Consider the following 17,067-nt stretch of genomic DNA (forward strand, 5'->3'; position numbering starts at 1 on the left):
AGACGATGGTCATGGTGGTCGATGCAGCACTGATCTATACTAAACAAAAATATAAACGCAACAATCAACGATTTTACTGAGTTTCCGTTCATATAAGGAAATCAGTCAATTAAAATAATTAATTAGGCCCTAATCTATGGATTTCACATGACTGGGCAGGGGCGCAGCCATGGGTGTGCCTGGGAGGGCATAGGCCCACCCACTTGGGAGCCAGGCCCAGCCAATCAGAATGAGTTTTCCCCCACAAAAGGGCTTTATTAAAGACAGAAATACTCCTCAATTTCATCAGCTGTCTGGGTGACTGGTCTCAGACGATCCCGCAGGTGAAGAAGCCGGATATGGAGGTCCTGGGCTGGCGTGGTTACACGTGATCTGCGGTTGAGAGGCCGGTTGTACTGCCAAATTCTCTAAAATGACGATGGAGGCAGCTTATGGTGGAGAAATTAACATTACATTCTCTGGCAACACTTTTGGTGGACATTCCTGCAGTCAGTATGCCAATTGCACGCTCCCTCAAAACTGGAGACATCTGTGGCATTGTGTTGTGTGACAAAACTGCACATTTTAGAGTGGCCTTTTATTGTCCCCAGCACAAGATGCACCTGTGTAATGATCATGCTGTTTAATCAGCTTCTTGATATCTCACACCTGTCAGGTGGATGGATTATATTGGCTAAGGATAAATGCTCACTAACAGGGATGTAAACAAATTTGTGCACAACATTTGAGAGAAATAAGCTTTTTGTGCATATGGAACATTTCTGGGATCTTTTATTTCAGCTCATGAAACATGGGACCAACACTTTACATGCTGCATTTATATATTAATTCAGTATATATTTAATGTCTGTGCCCCCACGGAAATCAAATTAGCACAATAAAACAACCCAATAAAAATCTGTCTGTTTAAGCTACAGTACCCCCCCCCCCCCCCCCCCCCTGTAAAAATGTATTACCTTTTAATGTGCCATTAACACAACCAGTCATGATGTTTTCATCTGATTGTCAAACCACCTCAAAAAAGTAGGTTATCTTCACACATCCATCAAAAATAATTCCAGCATCCAAACAGTGCACCCACCAACTTTCCTTCATTTCACAATAAGTGGTTGAAACTACTTATCTCACTGGAGAAAGCATCCTAATGCCATATGTCCACCAGATGCGCAGGCGTTTTGCCATATGTTGTTTTTGACAGATGTCTAGTCGACATTTCCCTGTACTTGATGCACATGTCCTTCGCAAGGCTGCAGAAAGGTTTACAGCATGGAGGAGAAGGTCATTCTCGCTTTCTCTGGGTTCCCTCCCATGTTTGACCCAAGCGCCGATTGCTACCGGGACCTCCATGCTAAAAATGCTGCATGGAAATACATTGCCAATAGGATTGGATTACCTGGTCAGTTGAATATGAAATAATTAGCTGGAAAGCTGGCAATTTCTTAGCTAAGCTATCTAGCAAAGTGGTTAGCTTTGTAGTTAGATAGCTAGCTAGCTAACTGGCTTGACTGTTTATGAACTTCTGTTTGTACCACCGCATGGTAAAGCAATGCACAAGTTGAAAATATTGAATGCATGAGGTCCAGAGAACGCACCGCAGCCTAGTGTGGGATCCCCAGACGCAGTGTTCCGGACTGCTCCATTGACAGTGAATTACTTTCCCGGAATGCAAAGAGTTTGATGCATCTGGTAGACATGAGGCTTACCGAGCGAAACAGCACCCCTCTGTCTTACTAAAGATTTTGTTTTCTAACTAACCCAAGATAGACCAGAGCCTGTGGTTTCCAATGGGAGCAAATGAATCATATTGGGCAGAACAAGCAAGGAGATGGGCAGAGCCAAGCACGAGCTAGTGAGATCCTATCGGTGCGTTCTAGCATTTATTTGCATATTTCCGTTAGGGAACGCCTACTTTATGAAGTGTGTGTGTGTGCAATAACTCAATTCGCCCTTGCACTCCTAAACAAAAAATACTTTTTTTTTATTTGGCAAAGGGTAGCCTACAAAATGCAGTCCACTCTGTTTTTTGTTTTTTTAACATCCAATCAAAATCTTGCTGCTGGGAGTCAGCTGACCATTCAAAGCGTTTTTGCGATACAACGTTCTCCAGACCTCCAAGGGAGGCGTGACAGCGACGTGAGACTACTACTAAGCTAACATACGGAACTGTTTTAAGATGGTCATACCAAGGATAATTTCGCTTTTTGATTTGGAATTTTAGTACCCCTATAGGTGTAAAAAAAAAAATATATATATATATATATATATATATATAAAATATATTTGATGAAACATTTGCCCTTAATACTATTAGCCCATAGAAACACATTGAATAACAGATTCATACATGGGAAAACATATTTAATCAAAAGGAAGTATGTTTTGAAGTGTCTGTCCTGTGTCTGAGAGATATTAAAAAGCTCAGGAAAGAATAATACATTTTTTTTACCCTGGAATTACCTGACGTGGAAATGCCCTGTCATTTTTCGAACCCGGGTAACGGGTTACCTTCAGACGTAGAGCAAAATGGAGAACACCATCGTGTTCGTGAGAGTCTCATCTTTTCATAGTGGGGTCATATTAATTTGTAACCAAACCGTTCGGACACTACAGACGTTTTTGTGAGAAGACCAATTTTCAAGATGTCTCCTGGTCTGACAAACAGTAGCTCTGCCACCTTCCACTGCAGATGCGGAAGGCCGACATCGGCGGATGCGGTGGATTGAGACCATGCAAAAAAATTATATTTATTTATTTTGCCTCAAGCGGAGCATGAGGCCACCAACGGAGAATTTATTTAAATACATATATATTTTATATATATATATTTTTTAAGCCCAACTCATGAGGCCTTTCATGCCAAATAGTGTACCCCTGCCAAAAAGTGTCCCCCTGCCAAAAAGTGTCCCCTTGCCAAATAGTGTCCCCCTGCCAAATAGTGTCCCCCTGCCAAAAAGTGTCCCCCTGCCAAATAGTGTCCCCCTGCCAAAAAGTGTCCCCCTGCGTCACAATGGGATTCGGTAAGCTCTAGCTTCCGTTGCTAGGGCTGTTGCTAGAACTAGCAAAATTCTGACCGGCCTATTTAATGAGGAGGATGCGGGCAAAATTATTACCTCAGAATCGCTGTCCAAGGACGGTGTTTTTTATGGTGAATACCTGCTAACTACTACTGCTTCAGAGGACCGAAAAGACTGGAAAAATAAAAAAACGATTACTTTACCATATATTTGTCGTTATATTAGAGAGTATTGTTAAAGGGAATAAATAAATTAAGCTGTTTTTTAGATTGACATTGCTAGCTACTTATGTACCTCAGCCTGCCTAGTCAACTAGCTAGCTAGCTAGCCAGACCGTTTTATTCAGCTAACATTAACTAGCTAGCTAGCTGTTATTGTAGCTTTCTGTTTGTATGTATCTTGCACTTCAATGGCATCCCTCGAGAAGTTTGTATTTTATATTTTCAACCAGGCAAAGTACTATGAAGGCACCACTGATCTCGACAAGAGGCGCAACATTTGTAGGGGGGCAGAGAAATTCACAATTCAGGGTAATGTTAAGCAGTTAACATCAATTAGAACACTGGAAGGATTTATGTACAACCATTTTTTTAAACAGCCATTTTCCATTTAGCTAGGTGGTCATTACATGTTGCTAGCTAAACATTTAGTTATATGTCTGTCATATTGAGGTATCTTAGCTATAAGGTAACCCTGAACAATCAAGTGGATAGGTGTAAGCAATTATGGTAATTCCAACTGCCCTTAACTAGGTGTCTTCGCTAGACAGAGACACAGACAGACAGACAGACAGACAGACAGACAGACAGACAGACAGACAGACAGACAGACAGACAGACAGAGGAAGAAAGTGAGAAAGAAAGGATGAAAGTGAGAGAGGGCGAGAGATGGGAAGAGAGTGAAAGACAGAGAGAGAGAAACAGAGAAAGACAGCAGTGCAGTATTTCAACAACTCGTCTTCCAACTCGTTAGGCAGCAGCATCCATGTCTCCAGAGTACTCGCCCTATCGCCTGCTGTACGGACGGGAACCGCAGCTGTTGACTGAGGTAAACAATGCAATTGTACAGTTGGGAAGAAAAAGTATTTAGTCAGCCACCAATTGTGCAAGTTCTCCCACTTAAAAAGATGAGAGAGGCCTGTACATTTCATCATAGGTACACGTCAACTATGACAGACAAATTGAGAGAAAAAAAATCCAGAAAATCACATTTTAGGATTTTTTATGAATTTATTTGCAAATTATGGTGGAAAATAAGTATTGGTCACCTACAAACAAGCAAGATTTCTGGCTCTCACAGACCTGTAACTTCTTCTTTAAGAGGCTCCTCTGTCCTCCACTCGTTACCTGTATTAATGGCACCTGTTTGAACTTGTTATCAGTATAAAAGACACCTGTCCTGGGGCTCCACGCAAGATCTCACCCCGTGGGGTCAAAATGATCACAAGAACGGTGAGCAAAAATCCCAGAACCACACGGGGGGACCTAGTGAATGACCTGCAGAGAGCTGGGACCAAAGTCACAAAGCCTACCATCAGTAACACACTACGCCGCCAGGGACTCAAATCCTGCAGTGCTAGACGTGTCCCCCTGCTTAAGCCAGTACATGTCCAGGCCCGTCTGAAGTTTGCTAGAGTGCATTTGGATGATCCAGAAGAGGATTGGGAGAATGTCATATGGTCAGATGAAACCAAAATATAACTTTTTGGTAAAAACTCAACTCGTCGTGTTTGGAGGACAAAGAATGCTGAGTTGCATCCAAAGAACACCATACCTACTGTGAAGCATGGGGGTGGAAACATCATGCTTTGGGGCTGTTTTTCTGCAAAGGGACCAGGACGACTGATCCGTGTAAAGGAAAGAATGAATGGGGCCATGTATCGTGAGATTTTGAGTGAAAACCTCCTTCCATCAGCAAGGGCATTGAAGATGAAACGTGGCTGGGTCTTTCAGCATGACAATGATCCCAAACACACCGCCCGGGCAACGAAGGAGTGGCTTCGTAAGAAGCATTTCAAGGTCCTGGAGTGGCCTAGCCAGTCTCCTGATCTCAACCCCATAGAAAATCTTTGGAGGGAGTTGAAAGTCCGTGTTGCCCAGCGACAGCCCCAAAACATCACTGCTCTAGAGGAGATCTGCATGGAGGAATGGGCCAAAATACCAGCAACAGTGTGTGAAAACCTTGTGAAGACTTACAGAAAACGTTTGACCTGTGTCAAACGTTTTTTTGCCAACAAAGGGTATATAACAAAGTATTGAGAAACTTTTGTTATTGACCAAATACTTATTTTCCACCATAATTTGCAAATAAATTCATAAAAAATCCTACAATGTGATTTCCTGGATTTTTTCCCCGCATTTTGTCTGTCATAGTTGACGTGTATCTATGATGAAAATTACAGGCCTCTCTCATCTTTTTAAGTGGGAGAACTTGCACAATTGGTGGCTGACTAAATACTTTTTTCCCCCACTGTATATACAATTATTGTTGGACGGTCGACCACTGAAAGCACTGACCCCCTACACTTCAGTGAAGCCCATGAGACAAAGTATGTTAAGCTTTGGTTGAGATTTGAGAAAGCAAGAAATTGTAGTTATGCTGTACTTTTTCACACAGGGCAATTGGGTGTTGCATAACTTTGTTTATGAAATAAATGAAATAAAAATGTAATTGTTGTGTTATTTGTTCACTTATGTTCCCTTTATCTAATATTAGGTTTTGGTTGAAGATCTGATAACATTCAGTATCACAAATATGCAAAAGTAGAGAAAATTAGAAAGGGGGCAAATACCTTGTCATAGCACTGTATATATATTTTATGTTGTATTTTTGACTTTATGTTTTTTACCCCATATGTAACTCTGTGTTGTTTTTATCACACTGCTTTGCTTTATCTTGGCCAGGTCGCAGTTGTAAATGAGAACTTGTTCTCAACTGGCTTACCTGGTTAAATAAAGATGAAATAAAAATTCCACCCCAGAGTTCAGTATTTTAGTGTATTATTGCATGTGAGTGTCTAAAATATCTGTGAAAATAAATGAATGACACAACTGTAACAAAAAATATCAACGTTTATATATTAATATTAATATTTATTAATATTACATTCTTAAATATTGCCAGGTTGGTTTTCACAGCTGTTTCACAAGGTGTTCATTATTGTAAATTGTAAGTTATCCCTTGATGGTATTTGTTAGTTCGAAATTATTCATTGTTGTATCGTAGGATCCGTGGTCCTCTGTAGCTCAGCTGGTAGAGCACGGCGCTTGTAACGCCAAGATAGTGGGTTCGATCCCCGGGACCACCCATACACAAAAATGTATGCACGCATGACTGTAAGTCGCTTTGGATAAAAGCGTCTGCTAAATGGCATATTATTATTATTATGTAGGACCTACAATAGATACATATATATATTCAACCACAAGGGGGTACTGCTGAGCTATGGGAGATAAACAGTGCATTTGCAAAGTATTCAGACCCCTTGACTTTTCCCACATTTTGTTACGTTACAGCCTTATTCTAAAATGGATTAAATTGTTTTTCCCCCCTCATCAATCTACACACAATACCCCATAATGACAAAGCAAAAACAGGTTTTTAGAAATTTTTGCAAATGTATAAAAAATAAACTGAAATATTACATTTACTTAAGTATTCAGATCCTTTACTCAGTACTTTTTTGAAGCACCTTTGGCAGCGATTACAGCCTCGAGTCTTCTTGGGTATGATGCTACAAGCTTGGCACACCTGTATTTGGGGAGTTTCTTCCATTCTTCTCTGCAGATCCTCTCAAGCTCTGTCAGGTTGGATGGGGAGCGTTGCTGTACAGCTATTTCCAGGTCTCTCCAGAGATGTTCAAGTCCCGGCTCTGGCTGGGCCACTCAAGGATATTCGGAGACTTGTCCCGAAGCCACTCCTGCGTTGTCTTGGCTGTGTGCTTAGGGTCGTTGTCCTGTCGGAAGGTGAACCTTCGCCCCAGTCTGAGGTCCTAAGCACTCTGGAGCAGGTTTTCATCAAGGATCTGTCTGTACTTTGCTCTGTTCATCTTTGCCTCGATCCTGACTAGTCTCCCAGTCCCTGCCACTGAAAAACATCCCCACAGCATGATGCTGTCACCACCATGCTTCACCGTAGGGATGGTGCCAGGTTTCCTCCAGACGTGACGATTGGCATTCAGGCCAAAGAGTTCAATCTTGGTTTCATCAGACTAGAGAATCTTGTTTCTCATGGTCTGAGAGTCCTTTAGGTGCCTTTTGGCAAACTCCAAGCGGGCTGTCATGTGACTTTTACTGAGGAGAGGCTTCCGTCTGGCCATTCTACCATAAAGGCCTGATTGGTGGAGTGCTGCAGAGATTGTTGTCCTTCTGGAAGGTTCTCCCATCTCCACAGAGGAACTCTGGACCATCTGGTTCTTGGTCACCTCCTTGACCAAGGCCCTTCTCCCCTAATTTCTCAGTTTGGCCGGGCGGCCAGCTCTAGGAAGAGTCTTGGTGGTTCCAAACTTCTTCCATTTAAGAAACATGGAGGCCACTGTGTTCTTGGGGACCTTCAATGCTGCAGACATTTTTTGGTACCCTTCCCCAGATCTGTGCCTCGACACAATCCTGTCTCGGAGCTCTACGGACAATTCCTTAGACCTCATGGCTTGGTTTTTGCTCTGTCATGCACTGTCAACAGGTGGACTCCAATCAAGTTGTAGAAACATCTTAAGGATGATCCATGGAAACAGGATGCACCTGAGCTCAATTTCGAGTCTCATAGCAAAGGGTCTGAATACTTATTTAAATAAGGTATCTGTTTTAATTGTTTTATACATTTGCAAACATTTCTAAAAACCTGTTTTCGCTTTGTCATTATGGGGTACTGTGTGTAGATTGATGAGGGACATTTTTTAATTAATCCATGTTAGAATAAGGCTGTAAAGTTACAAAATGTGGAAAAAGTCACAGGGTCTGAATACTTTCCGAATACACTTATTATTATTTTTTAAATCACAATAGAGGACTACTGAAATAATATTATTTTAGTATAGATAAGAGAAGGGCAGGTTAAAATAAAAACACGCCAGCCAGACAAGCCAGTGTATGAATCAGCCAGACAAGCCAGTGTGTGAATCAAACGGAGTTCCATATAAATGGAGTGGAAATTAGCTGACTTTGTGATCTGTAAGGTAAGTAACAATGTGTCAAGCAGATTACACGTTTCCTTTTCTATTTCAGAAACGTAGTAACGTTTAAGACATGGATTTCATGTTGAAATGTTACCAAGGTACCCACAAGTAGTTTGAAGTAATGTTTTCATCTTATTAGCTAAACAAAAGTTGTTTAAACAGTGAAATTGATGCGGAAATCAGCTTTGTTTACTTAGTGGGGATGGAAAAATCTTAATTTGGGCTGTAACGATCTCCAGAATGTTATGTATTATTTTGATATAGCAACGGACGCTCATAGTTGATCTAATCCCATTGGGGGACGTTATTTGGCATGACAGGCCCCTTGATGATGTGAGGCCTGATGGTAAATCCACCAGTGGCTAGAGATATCAGTTTCTTGCATGGGCTGCGTTACAATCCGCCGATGTCGGCCTTCCGTATCTGCGGTGGAATGGGGGGCAGAGCTACAGCGGTGTTTGTCAGACCAGGAGACGTCCCGAAAATCTGTTTTCTCACGAAAACGTCTGAACGGTTAGGCCCACAAGTGTCACTCACGGGAGTCATCTGAAGTGAATAGTGTGATGATGTCATCTTTATAGTTACACTGCCAGAGTTGCTGAAAAAACAACTCTGCCTCCCAATAGCCAATTTTTGCACACAAAATCTATTTTGACTGCCTGTCTGTCTTGCTTGCCTGTCTGTCTTGCTTGCCTGTCTGTCTTGCTTGCCTGTCTGTCTTGCTTGTCTGTCTGTCTTGCTTGCCTGTCTGTCTGTCTTGCCTGTCTGTCTTGCTTGCCTGTCTGTCTTGCTTGCCTGTCTGTCTTGCTTGCCTGTCTGTCTTGCTTGCCTGTCTGTCTTGCTTGCCTGTCTGTCTTGCTTGCCTGTCTGTCTTGCTTGTTTGAAATGCTGCGTACATATAGCGCCCTGTGGAAATCGAATTAGCATAAAAATAAAAAATATCCGTTTTTTTGCATTGAATGCGTCTCAATCCACCATTTCCGCATCTGCGGTGAAAGGTGACAGAGAGGACTGTGAGCATGGCCATGTGTCTGGGTCTGTGTGTGTGTGTTAGTGTGGGTGTGTGTGTGTGTACAGGGTATCCCAACTAGCTCTCACAGTCTCACTTCAGAATTAGACCTTCATCCATGTTTCACAAATGTCAAATTTCGAAGTTGTTGCAAAATGTCAAATTTCGAAGTGTTTAGGCATTAACTCCACATTTTTAAGGTTAGGGTTAAGTTTAGGCATTAAATAACTGCATGTTGGCTAACTCCCTTCCTGGAAAAAAATTACACGAATTAGCTCGACCGCCTGTTGTGTCGTGCTTACGGTTGCAATAGATTACGTTTAAAACAAAGAACTACGTTTGTCAGTGCTCAGTCACGGAGTGATTGACTTGGAGGGGGAAGTGGATCCTGCACATGTACATTCCCACGGGGGGGGGGGGGGGCAGTATGAAAAAATAAATAAAAATAATAATAATGTATGCACTCACTAACTGTAAGTCGCTCTGGATAAGAGCGTCTGCTAAATGACTAAAATGTAAAATGTACATAAATATCCATCTCCATAGCTACAAGAATCCGGAACCGCAGCCAGTCCATAATAAGTCTTAGTGAGAGCAACTTAGTAATAACTCTTTAATAAACAGGGAAAACTATCGTTACTGTTTTATATCATACATCACACACATCAGTACATATACATGTTCGATCTGTCAAAAGGTGAATACAGTATACAATATAATCTGGTATATTTGTTTTCACTTTCAAAGACTATATGTATTTTCTCTTCTGGGATTATGAACAGCCTGATATGGCAATCTACAGTAAGGCTTGACATGACATTTCTCCGCATAATATTCATATTTATCATCTAAAAACCAAAACATACAAATAGAACTTTAGCACCATGTGTTTCCTAATATTCATATTGTTCCCAAAAATAAGGGCTTAGAACAAGTGGACATCAGTTTCTGTTTTTTTTTTAAAGAACGGGGATTCCATGAAACTATTTACTTACATTTTTATATTTAATAAATCATTATTTGTCTCAACAGTTGTTTGAGTATTTCATTTTCATAAAAATGCTGCGGCTTGTAGCAGAGAGTTTGCTAACTGACATTGTGCCAACCTTTTTGAATACCCCCAGACAAACTATATAGGAGTTTCCCAATAGAATTGTGAAATACATTAACAATCTATCACAATCTAAAAAAAATGTAATGAATATTTAACCAACCAATATTCCCCAACGGCATCGATAACACTTTAATAAAATCAGCAGCAATTCATACCTTAATTGATAACCATAGTCACCTTGATTGGAATACTAAATCCATCTTTTAACAAAATATTACAACCAATTCTACAGTAACAACAGAAATATATACGTACATGTTTAGGACACAGAGACGACAGGAGTAGTACGACACAGCAATCACCTTCTATACTTTGACCCACATTCCTTTGATCAGAACAGCTTTATACCTCTGGCCTGGGTTTATTTATTTATAATTTATTTATTTATTTTAGATTTATGAATTATCTTTGTTTGTTTCTTTACTTTATCCTCTTGAAACAAAATAAATAAATAATCCTAGTGCAGATTGAATAATTTACAATTGAAATTAAAAGGTTAAAACATTATGATAATAAAACATTGCATTAAACACAGGATAACTGTTGTTGTTGTTGTTGTTGTTTTGTGCAGATTGAATGAGAAATCCTAAAGTGGTCGCACCTTGTTTTAAGAGTTGTGTTTCGCTGTAAACCGTGAGGGGTTGAGGTCTCTGCTTGTTCTCCCCGAGCATTGAGTGTCTGCAAGTGTTTCTGGAGGCAGGCAGGCAGGTCCCTCAGATGGCAGAGGGCAAGGCCATGCTCTGATCGAATGAGAGAGAGAACCCCGCGGGAGGGAGACAGCGAGAGACTCAGCAGTCTCTGTGGTGGTAGCACCTTTGAATCAGCGTTCAGCACCAGGTTCATTCATTAATGAACAAAAATGCACCTTTTTTTTTTTGTCATCCATTTTGGCTCTAATTCAGAACTGATAAAGGCCATGATACAAAGAACCAAACCAAACCAAATACAGCAACTACGCATTAATGCATTCAAAGAATTCAGAAAGAGAGAGTGAGAGAAGGACATTGTACAGAAGTGCGAGACAGACAGCACTAACATGCTTATATCTTTTCGGGCCACCTCACAATGAGCTCTAGGCATACTGGGAAGAAAAAAAACAGGTGGTGAGAGAGTGAGTCTGAGTTTACGCCTTTTCATAAAGTTGTTTTGGAATCTCTTATGATGTCATCGTAAAAATGGTGGAGATATGTGGAACTATTCAGCCCAATCATGAAACACTTTGTCAACGTTTTCACAGGAACTATTCAGCCCAATCATGAAACACTTACTGTTGCTCTAAAACCTTGTCTTTCCCATGTCTTTTTTTGCAGGCATTTTTCTCTTTGGCCAGACGTTTTGTTCACAAGACTAACGACAGACAAGAAAAAGATGAACATGTTGGTACAACAAGTCATTCATCATCTGGAGAAACAGAAGAAGAGGAAAAACACCTAGACGTGTCCATACTGCTGTCATCTGTCCAACACCTAGACGTGTCCATACTGCTGTCATCTGTCCAACACCTAGACGTGTCCATACTGCTGTCATCTGTCCAACACCTAGACGTGTCCATACTGCTGTCATCTGTCCAACACCTAGACGTGTCCATACTGCTGTCATCTGTCCAACACCTAGACGTGTCATGTGCTGTCATCTGTCCAACACCTAGACGTGTCCATACTGCTGTCATCTGTCCAACACCTAGACGTGTCCATACTGCTGTCATCTGTCCAACACCTAGACGTGTCCATACTGCTGTCATCTGTCCAACACCTAGACGTGTCCATACTGCTGTCATCTGTCCAACACCTAGACGTGTCATGTGCTGTCATCTGTCCAACACCTAGACGTGTCCATACTGCTGTCATCTGTCCAACACCTAGACGTGTCCATACTGCTGTCATCTGTCCAACACCTAGACGTGTCATGTGCTGTCATCTGTCCAACACCTAGACGTGTCCATACTGCTGTCATCTGTCCAACACCTAGACGTTTTCCTGCGCTGTCATCGGTCCAACACCTACAATTGTCCATACCGCTGTCTTCTGTCCAACACCTAGTCGTGTCCATACCACTGTCATCTTTCCAACACTTAGATGTCTCCATACCACTGTCATCTGTAAAAACACCTAGACGTGTCTATACCGCTGTCAATTGTCCAACACCTAGACATTTTCCTGCGCTGTCATCGGTCCAACACCTGCAATTGCCCATACTGCTGTCATCTGTCCAATACCTAGATGTGTCCATGCCACTGTCATCTGTCCAACACCTAGACGTGTCCTGTGCTGTCATCTGTCCAGGTTACTGTCCAACACCTAAACGTTTCCCAAATGGATCCTATTCCATCCACAGGGCACTACTTTATGGATCCTATTCCCTCCACAGGGCACTACTTTATGGATCCTATTCCCTCCACAGGGCACTACTTTATGGATCCTATTCCCTCCACAGGGCACTACTTTATGGATCCTATTCCCTCCACAGGGCACTACTTTATGGATCCTATTCCCTCCACAGGGCACTACTTTATGGATCCTATTCCCTCCACAGGGCACTACTTTATGGATCCTATTCCCTCCATAGGGCACTACTTTATGGATCCTATTCCCTCCACAGGGCACTACTTTATGGATCCTATTCCCTCCACAGGGCACTACTTTATGGATCCTATTCCCTCCATAGGGCACTACTTTATGGACCCTATTCCCTCCATAGGGCACTACTTTACAGTGCCATTGGGATGTAGCCCTCCAACCTGATAATAGTATTGAGTACCGGAACATTCTCTGCAGTATCTATTCTCTCTTGATCAGATTCCAAACCAACCAAACGGCTGGCTGAATCAACTAGGATGTTTTGGATCCAGCTGAGGGTGAACCAATCAACCTGACCCAGGCTCGGGTACAGCCTCATCAGAACTAGAGATTGAGTTTCATAGACAAAGTACCCAACCTCTGGTTCTGGTTCTGGAATCAGCTTCATTGGCACAGTAACTCCAATATTTGTATTATTATTATTATTATTATTATTATTATTATTATTATTATTATTATTATTATTATTATTATTATTATTATTATTATTATTATTATTATTATGTTATACCAGCTTCCCTCTTTATGTTGTTTTTGGCCAATGTCCGATACGTTGTTTGGTGTCTAGTCATCTTTGGCTGAGTCCCAAATGGCACCCTATTCCCTATATAGTGCACTACTTTACACCACGGGCCTATATAGTGTACTAGTGTCTGGGCCCTGGTCAGAGTAGTGCACTACATAGAGAATAGGATGCTATTTGTGATCACCCTTGGTTACTGTACTGGCACATGAAACCCAGGTACAGAAAGACGCTGGTACCTGGAGTAGTAGTTGGCTGGACAACAGCACCTGGAGAAACACCACAACCAGGAGAAGCAAGCCAACCGACCGCTGCTGTTTCGTCCTCTCTGTCACCCTGTGTGTGTGTAGTGACTGTGGGGTGGAGTTGGGAGGGTGAAGGTGGTGGGTGAAGGTGGTGGGGGGGGGGGTCTCAACTGTTTTCTCTGTACTTGGGTTGAAGTTAGTAGCGACTACTGAGATAAAGCCGAAATGTGCCATGAGAAGATCTGTATGTGGAGCTGTATGAGTTATACTTAATGATTGAAATATACTGGTTTGGTGTGAGGGTGTCACGCCCTGGCTCTGGGACTCTTATATGTTGAGCCAGGGTGTGTAGATTCTATGTGTTTGTGTTTCTATGTTAGGATCTAGTTCATGTGTATCTATGTTGGCCGGTGTGGTTCTCAATCAGAGGCAACGGGAATCAGCTGTTGCTTGTTGTCTCTGATTGGGAACCATACTTAGGCAGCCTGTTTGGCACAGTGTATTGTGGGATCTTGTTCCGTGTAGGTTTGTGTTGGTGTATTTACCTAGGACTTCACGTATCGTTTTGTTGTTTTGTGTTTGGTAATAAGTACTCATTAAAAGTATGTACGCATATCACGCTGCGCCTTGGTCCGCTGCGTGACAAGGCTATGATGATGACCTATGGAGGGAATCACAGTGTATCTGCTATCTGCACCTGACTTTGATGTATATCCCTAGTTTATATAATATGCCTAAACATATCATATCATGTATCCCTACAGTATATACCTCAATATATACCTCAATTTATACCTCAATATATACCTCAATTTATACCTCAATATATACCTCAATATATACCTCAATTTATACCTCAATATATACCTCAATTTATACCTCAATATATAAATCAATATATACCTCAATATATATATATATATATATATATATACCTCAGTATATCCCTACTGTATATTCCTCAATATATACCTCAATATATACCTCAATATATACATCAGTATATACCTCAATATACAACTCAATATATACATCAGTATATACCTCAATATACACCTCAATATATACCATATCTATAGGTAAAGGGAGAGCTTCTATGTTTTTTTTAGAGGGGAATGATGCACCATAGAATCGATGCCTACCAGGCAGCCAACTCACACGAAACACAGCTGCCCACCGAAACACCGAAGAGCACATACTGTGACCTCGCACACGTGAGGGAAAATAAAATCAAACAGAAACAATTGGCGGTATCCGAGAAGACAACAGTTTACCAGAATGCATTGCAGTATGAGGACGAATGGAGCTCCGTGAGGACATGCCGTGGCCGGGTCCCAAACGGCACCCTATTCCCTACGTAGTGCACTACTTTAGACCGACTCGACTAGAGCCCTATGGGGCCTGGTCAAAAGTAGTGCACTAAATAGCCCATGACCGCGTCGAGAGACCCCTGAGTCAGCTGGTTCAGTGGACATGATCCTATTGGTCCTGAGGAACCAATCCCTGGTTTGGCCTGTTTATTTATTTATTTGTGTGTTTTTTTTTTACTGTGCCATTTTATTGTTCATTTGATTTATTTCATACAAAATAAAAACTAAAAGGATCACTGACTGTGTCAGAAAACGTAGAAGAAGAAGTTGCATTCCGACAGGAAGGACTATTCTACAGATGATTACTGAGTCCGATGTTCCACTGGAACTGATCCAGTCACTCCCAATAATCAGGGCTGAATGCTTCTAGTCTTAGCCTACACAACAAGATGGTGAATGTATGTAGTTTTAGCCCTAACCACCTTGATGGGATAAACATTGCTAGACTAAATGGTTGTAGTCTTATAGCCTACACCCAGAGGTTTCAGCACCTCGGCATGGCAGTGCACCTCATTGGATGTCCTCACTTCAGTATCTCCAGTCATTCAGCCCCGCCCCCCGCCCCTTAGTAACCAGGAAGTGAAGGTTGGCGTGGCAACCACTCTGTTCTGCACCCAGGAACAGGAAGTGAAGGTTGTCATGGGAACGGCACCATGGGATGGGGGAGAGGGCAGAGCAGCAACCAGGGATGGAGTCAAACTGTTGGCAAGACAACAGGGCTGTGTGACTGGGTGAGGGAATAACACACATACCTTTCTCTGCCACACAGTCTGTCCTTGTGTTCTTTTCCACCCCTGGCAAGACCCTCTCGCCCCGTCAGTCTCTCCCTCCCTCTCTCTCTCTCTCTCTCTCTCTCGACCTGTCCTCCTTATAACGCAGTGGAGGCTGCTGAGGGGAGGACGGCTCATAATAATGGCTGGAACGGCGCGAATGGAATGGCATCAAACACATGGAAAGAATTTATTTTGATGTATTTGATACCATTCCACTGATTCCGCTCCAGCCGTTACCACGAGCCCGTCCTCCCCAATTAAGGTGGCACTAACCTCCTGTGCTATACAGTATTCTCTTTCAGAGCACACATGTTGAGTAAAAAAAAACTAACAAAAAATACAGGTACACTCAGGCAAAGTATCATCATTATCACCACCACCACCATCATCACCCCCACCATCATCATCATCACCATGTGAACAGTACAAAATAAAAGGGTACAACAATGAGACTGAAGTATAATACAATATGACATATCAACACATGCTGGTCAAGGTTTCTGTTTGAAGAACCGATGAGCTTATTGTTCTCCCTACGACCTCGTGGTTATTGTTCTCCCTACGACCTCGTGGTTATTGTTCAACCTACGACCTCGTGGTTATTGTTCTCCCTACGACCTCGTGGTTATTGTTCAACCTACGACCTCGTGGTTATTGTTCAACCTACGACCTCGTGGTTATTGTTCAACCTACGACCTCGTGGTTATTGTTCAACCTACGACCTCGTGGTTAAAAGCACATAAAGAAAGACAGGAATAGAAAACAGGAGGGAAATGAAAGATGTGCAGGTGGGGGAGGAGGAGGGAGGGAGAAAGAGAAGAGGAGGAGGAGGGAGGAAGGAGGAGGAGGAGGAGGAGGAGGAGGAGGAGGAGGAGGAGGAGGAGGAGGAGGGAGAAAGAGGAGGAGGAGGAGGAGGGGGGGGAGGAGGAGGAGGAGGGAGGAAGGGAGGGAGGAGGAGGAGGAGGAGGAGGAGGAGGAGGAGGAGGAGGAGGAGGGAAGACTAGACTCTCTCTAGCAGCATGGTTGTTGGAGGAACAGTGAAAGACAGCCTTTGCACCACACCTCTGTTCTGTGCATTATAATGTCACAGTGTGCTGTTTGATGGTTGCTTTTAAACAGCCACCATGTGACCTCTAAACGTATTTGATTTATTTAGATATTTGACTATATTCAGAATTTCAGTTGTTCGTTTATAAAACAGAACACATTTCACCCTTCAACGGTTGTGTAGAAACACCTCTAAACATTGTGCTGTCTTCTTGGCTAGAGA

This window comes from Coregonus lavaretus (genome assembly GCF_964263955.1).
Source record: "Coregonus lavaretus genome assembly, chromosome: 33".
NCBI classification, from domain to species: Eukaryota; Metazoa; Chordata; class Actinopteri; order Salmoniformes; family Salmonidae; genus Coregonus; species Coregonus lavaretus.